Source organism: Oreochromis niloticus, linkage group LG3 (genome assembly GCF_001858045.2).
Source record: "Oreochromis niloticus isolate F11D_XX linkage group LG3, O_niloticus_UMD_NMBU, whole genome shotgun sequence".
NCBI lineage: Eukaryota > Metazoa > Chordata > Actinopteri > Cichliformes > Cichlidae > Oreochromis > Oreochromis niloticus.
Window position 1 is genome coordinate 67,328,875 of NC_031967.2, and position 6,899 is coordinate 67,335,773.

Consider the following 6,899-nt stretch of genomic DNA (forward strand, 5'->3'; position numbering starts at 1 on the left):
TATGCAAAAGCATTTGCTCACAAAACACGTGATAACCTTAAATTAATGTCATGTTTTTAATTCCGCTCCGGACTCGTGAATCTCAACCCAACAGCAGCGGTAAGGTTTGCACGTCCTCTCCCGTTAATGCGGCAGGTAAATAATCAACTAACAGTGCATATTATGTTAGCACGATCTGCCTTATTACAAAACCTGCCATTACTGTGCGTTGCATTTAGGTGACCATGATGAGAGAGACAGAGTCTGGCTGGCTCAGATGCTGGCAGTTCTCGCTGCAGTCTACCGGTAGTGTCTCCTTTCAGGCCAGGATAGACAAATGTCCCCGAGCAGTGATTAAGTTTGTGGTCAAACGCTTGCATCTATTTGCCACAGCAGATGCCCCCGATTTTTGGTAAGTGAATGTGTTTAATTTTAGGCAGGGGCATTACTGAATATTCTTGTGTAATTGCTACAGAATAATTTATGTTATACTTTGTTATTGCTACAGAAGAATATTTATTTTATTATTTTACATTTACAGTTTTTTTTTTTCCTGGGGACCCTGTGACACCCCATTGAAGAGCCATAGGCTGGATCTCTTAAGATCTCACTGTTGGGTTTGTAAGGCCATGTTACTCCTAAATTTCTATCTTGTTCAAAGAGAAGATATAAAACAAAGTTCTAGTGTTCTCCTTTTTTAAAAAGAATCGATAAAGAATCGAATCGTTAAACAGAATCGAAAATGGAATCGGAATCGTGAAAATCTTATCAATACCCATCCCTACATGTGACACATCAAACTTATTGGTAATGTAACAAGAAAAACAATGGTGTGCTTGGTTTCAACTTAACTTTATTCTTTCGTGAGTTATTTACAAGTTTCTGACCACTTATAAAATGTGTTCAATGTGATGCCCATTGTGTTGGATTGTCAATGCAACCCTCTTCCCCCACTCTTCACACACTGATAGCAACACCGCAGGAGAAATGCCAGCACAGGCATCCAGTATCCGTAGTTTCAGGTGCTGCACATCTCGTATCTTCACACCATAGACAATTGCCTTTAGATGACCCCAAAGATAAAAGTCTAAGAGGGTCAGATCGGGAGACTTTGGGGTCCATTCAACTGGCCCACGACAACCAATCCACTTTCCAGGAAACGGTTCACCTAGGAATGCTCGGACCTGGCACCCATAATGTGGTGGTGCACCATCTTGCTGGAAAAACTGAGGGAACATGCCAGCTTCAGTGCATAAAGAGGGAAACACATCATCATGTAGCAATTTCAAATATCCACCTTGAGGTTCCCATTGATGAAGAATGGACCCACTATCGTTGTACCCCATATACCACACCAAACCATCACTTTTGTTGTTCCAACAGTCTTGGAGGGATCCATCCAATGTGGGTTAGTGTCAGACCAATAGCGGTGGTTTTGTTTGTTAACTTCACCATTCACATAAAAGTTTGCCTCATCACTGAACAAAATCTGCGTGAACTGAGGGTCCTGTTCCAACTTTTGTTTTGCCCATTCTGCAAATTCTCTGCGCTGATCTGGGTCATCCTCATTGAGATGCTGCAGTAGCTGGAGTTTGTAAGGGTGCCATTTGTGAGTAGCTAATGTCCGCCGAAGGGATGTTCGACTAATGCCGCTCTCCAGTGACATGCGGCAAGTGCTACGCTGTGGGCTCTTGCTGAATGAAGCTAGGACAGCCACTGATGTTTCTTCATTAGTGACAGTTTTCTTGCATCCACATTTTGGCAAATCCAACACTGAACCAGTTTCACGAAACTTAGCAAGCAGTTTGCTGACTGTAGCATGGGAGATGGGTGGTCTCGTAGGGTGTCTTGCATTGAAATCTGCTGCAATGGCCCAGTTACTGCGTTCACCAGATATCAACACGATTTCGATCCGCTCCTCACGTGTTAACCTCTTCGACATGTCAATGGCTGTGAACAAAGAGAAACTTGTAAATAACTCATGAAAGAATAAAGTTACGTTGAAACCAAGCACACCATTGTTTTTCTTGTGACATTACCAATAAGTTTGATGGCCCTCTTCCTATTGAAAAAACAAAAGTTGTATCAGATGGCCAACTTCTAAATGGCCACCATGGTCACCACCCATCTTGAGGAGTTTGCCCCCTCACATATACTAATGTGCCACAAACAGGACTTTAATATCACCAACCATTCCCATTTTATTATGGTGTATCCATATAAATGGCCCACCCTGTAGTAGTAGGCTGTGGCACTTGGCCACAAGTGGCAGCAGTGGACTGACCTGCATTGGAGATTGGTCCAGCTGCTATGTGGTAGTCAGTAGATGGGTTCCAAATTGAAGATCATATGCAAGTTTTGGAGACTTTTTATAACTAATCACTTTGTAGCTGCTGTACATTCAGCGTAAATGCCATCTCCTTACAGATCTTTATTAGATTGACCACGCTTATACAGACTGTATATAACAACCAACTCTAAAATGTTCGTTTGCAGAGAAAAGACACACGCAGTCTATGCTAACAACATGTGTTGTTACAACACTGGTGAAATATTAGTGTGTCATATATTTGTTCAAGACGTTTTTCTTATGGGCAAAAATATTGAAATCATGATGAACAGGGGTGGTGATTCTTATGACTTTCTGTATATAATTTGGCATTTTGTACAAATGTAGGCTAATAATAAATACATGATATCATTTCACCCATTTCAAAGGTTTATTTGCATAACACACAAACAGACACAATTGAAAGGTACAAATGTATTGTGCATGAAACGAATTCAAATGTGGTGCAGATGTGTGTCACAAGTTAATCTGGCTGTAGGCAATGGTACTTGGCCAGAGGTGGCGCTGGTTGATTCAAGTCCATGTTAGTGCACACAAAGTAAACTGCACGCTTTAGTTGTGAAGCAAAAACGCTGAAATCGGAGAAATAAAACGTGCAAGGGGGACGATAACGACGACAAGATTCTCCCGATCGTTTACTCTTGCTGTCCTGTGAACAACACCGGCGTGGTGTTGTTTGCTGTTTTCGCGATGCCGTCGTGCATGAGGATATCACCAGGTAAACCCGCCACATTTTTAAACATTTTGTTGTTCAACGGCATCAAGACTGACGGAGTGTGTTTGAGATAACCTCACAAGTGTCACAGATGACACATTTGGCGGTTTTTTTGCTGGTTTGTCGGTAGCAGCTCCTGAAAGTCCTGCCACACATCTGTTCGACCAACGCCAGTTAATCTGCGACGCCAGTTAATCTGCGACGCCAGTTAATCTGGAACACTGGCCAATAATATCGGTGACATTTATCTGATAAATAAACACTGTAAAATGTATTTATCACCATCCCCCCCAACAGCCCTTTTGAATTTCTCCCTAATTCTGAGGTCTCAAGGTTGGCAAGTATGACCACAACACCTCACTTTTTTGCCACATGTATCGCAAACCACGTCTCAGCTGTTTGTAGAGGTAAAATACGTCCGCACAATTACGCTCAGCCATTGTTGTGAGTGCGCACGGGGCTGCGAAACATTTATACAGCCATATTTTGCACATGACTATGAAAGGCGGAAGAGGAAGTAGTTCCTTTGAATGTAGACAATCCGAATGTTATAGTTTCTTTCCACTGTGTTCCTGTTAATGATAAACTACAAATTTACCCTAAATTCCTAAAATATCGATATTTTAATGTCAGAATCGATTCTAGAACATAAATGATTGGTATCGGAGGAATCGATATTTCAGGTTCGATCCGCACATCACTACCCTCCACACAAACAAACATACAATAACATTAGAGCACATAAAAGACATATACATATTTCCAAAACGTAGTATAAGCGAATAAGCTTCAACCATTATTATCTAAATTAAAACCCTTCTTAACCATACTCCCCTAACCTAAAATTTCAGGCGATGTTCCTTAGTCTAGTTTTCCATTTTGTATTTCAGGCTGATTGTCCATGCTTAATAGCTGGTGACTGAGCCTTGCTCCTTTAAGCATGGATACTTTGTTATCACTGCCTCAGCTACATTATCGAAATTTTGCTCTGTAAGGATACATTTTGTATTCGGCCATTTCTGATTAAAAAAAAACTGCAATATATCAGATTTGAGTTTGGTACTCGGATGCAGAACAGTACCATTGTTGAGAAAGGCTTGGTTTCCTTGTTCTAACAGCACCTGGCAACTTTCACACACTATTTGCGTCAGTGTTTGGCAAACCTACTGTGAAACTTTATGTGGTTTTTGTTGCTGTGGCTCCTCTACTTCCACTTTGCAGTAATCATGGACTTGGGTAAACTATGAAAGTACCACACTCAAATTCAGTGAGAAGCCTATAGATACGGTCACTAAGGCTACGTTCACACTGCAGGCGAAAGTGCATCAAATCCGATTTTTTCGCCCCTATGCGACCCGTATCCGATCTTGGTATGACAGTGTGAACGGCACAAATCCGATATTTTCAAATCCGATCTGGGTCACTTTCGTATGTGGTACTGAATCCGATACGTATCCAATGTTTTAGAAAGCGACTGCTGTGTGAACGGTCAAGTCGCATTAAATCCGTCTTTTACGTCACTGACACAAGACAGACGCCAATTATCAGCGCCGGAGAAGCGCCCGATAGGACATCGCGAACGATTTCCTACCATCCGGTGAAACTGTTGGGAAGACAACGTTGGAGAAATGTGAACATTTTATTTTTACTGTATTTTCTGCAGATTCTGACAGAAATCTGCAACTATCCTTTGAAGCACCGCTCCTCTAAAACAGCAAAAAGGATCATTATTAGGTCATCTACATTATTATGTAAATAACAAAATAACTTAAAGCAAAAATCTGGAAACATAAAGTCCGAAGTCTTTATATTAAGGGCAATCAGTCAAACAATATTGTTTGCTCTGGGTCTAAACAGAGCGAGTTGTGTGTGACATCTTCTTTTGCGCATGCGGGCCGCTTTGAGCGTTCACACTGGAGAGCGTTTGATGTTGCATTTTATTTGTAGTGTGAACAAGCAGACAAAAAAAATCGGATTTGATCAAAAAATCGGAATTGAGCATTAAGACCTGCAGTGTGAACGTAGCCTTAGAATTGCTGCTTCCAGCTTTCTGGTGGTTTCCAGCTGCTGGGAGTCCCCCCTCCAATCGTAGTGTCACCAGGAGATTTTCTTCAAAATGTCCCGAAGAAAGCTGTTGTTTCATGTTTCATTTGACACGGAGTGACTAAAACAGAGCTGAGAATATCCACGTTTCCATACATCCTGAAGAACACGTTATTCACATCTCCTTTTGTGCATGACTGCTAGAGATCATTTGATTTTAAAACATAGGTTTTGTTATGAAAATGTGTTTGCACAGGTAGTTTCAAGATTAAAAAAAAAAACAAGAAAAAAAGCTTAAAAGAAAAAGCAGGAGTGCACAGAGCAAGAGGGCGGGGATTCATTTTCCGTAAATGAAGAAGACATCACATGACTGAGAGGAACGATGAAGGAAACATCTCTGCAATGTCTGCTGAGTAAGTAAAGACCTCTTAAGGTTGCCTAAAGTTTATTTTCACAGATTTTGTGATTGTTGATTGATGACAGATGAAAGAAAATGACATAAACAAGAAGTGAAACAGAATTTAAAGCAAGTTTAAAACACAAAGAAGACCCATTTCAGCTGTGAAGAGGAAGTTTGAGCATCTTACACAAAAAAAGGTTGTGAAAAACTGAATTTAGCAATTTAGTGATTTTAGAAACAGAACTGTACTGTGGACATACATTTACTATTACTTGTGATGTCTTTTACTCAATGCATACAAAAGGTCTATAGCTCGAAAAAGTAAAAATCTTGCCTATTTAACGATAATACAAAAATTCCTCCATCCTCAGATGAAGATCAAGACTGCTTCTTTCTGCTCAGGAGCAGAAAAATTAAAATGTCTACATACAACATAAGCAGCATTCATTAACAAAACATAAAAATCTAAAAATAATATGTACCACAAAGGTAGATGTTAGACTACAATGACTGATCTCTGACACATTGTTATAAAAGTACATTAATTTAAAGACTTTGTCTGATCTCGAAAATAGTGTTTTATGTTGAGTTAATTCCTATCAGTGTTCTGTTTTTTGGGTCTATGGATGTGATTCATGTCTGACTGCAGTCATGAGATTTGACAAGTTTCACATTTTGACATGAAGCATTAATTAGACTTTAAAGGAACATTTTAATCAACACTGACACCACAGAATCTCTTCTCTTTATCGGACACAACAGTACCGAAGAAAATATGACTCATCACTTGACTGACTGATGAAATATTGATTTTTTTGTGAAAACTAAAACCAACCTTTCCTCTTTAGATCTGATCTCACTGCTGAGCTGCACAACAAACCAAGGTCAGTAACCTTCTTCTGTCACAGTTTAAACCTGAGAAATGCTCAATGATATGACCTGATTGTGTTCATGTTTCACAATGGAAAGTCTAACAGATCATCAGTTTTTCATTGTAACCCTCACAGCTCGTCTGACTGTGAGTCCCAGCAGCTCTCAATTCTTTGAATATGACTCTGTGTCTCTGAGCTGTGAGGAGGACGACAGCTCTGCTGGATGGACTCTGAGGAGAAACACAAGCAAACAACAGAGGACTCAGTGTGGAACAGATGGGTGGGGAAAACCAGTTGGTTCCACTTGTGACATTGTTGCATTCCATTTGGACAGTGGAGTTTACTGGTGTGAGTCCAGAGAGGGTCCCATCAGTAACATGGTTAACCTGACAGTCACTGGTAAGCTGAGTGTGTGGAGTTAGTGTTGATGAAGCTGTGTGTAAATGGATGAAATGCTGTAGTTTGTCTCTGTGTTGAGGTGGATCAGTGATCCTGCAGAGTCCTGTCCTCCCTGTGATGGAGGGAGATGACGTCACTCTG

The 6,899-nt window shown here is 40.6% G+C and overlaps 1 long non-coding RNA gene across 1 annotated transcript; it reads left to right on the forward strand.

Moving 5' to 3' along the window:
• Positions 1–5,376: 5,376 nt before the first annotated feature.
• LOC112846073 (uncharacterized) lies at positions 5,377–6,899 on the forward strand. Its single transcript, XR_003218890.1, has 3 exons — positions 5,377–5,500; positions 6,336–6,758; positions 6,838–6,899. It is a non-coding gene; the product is annotated as an uncharacterized LOC112846073 (long non-coding RNA).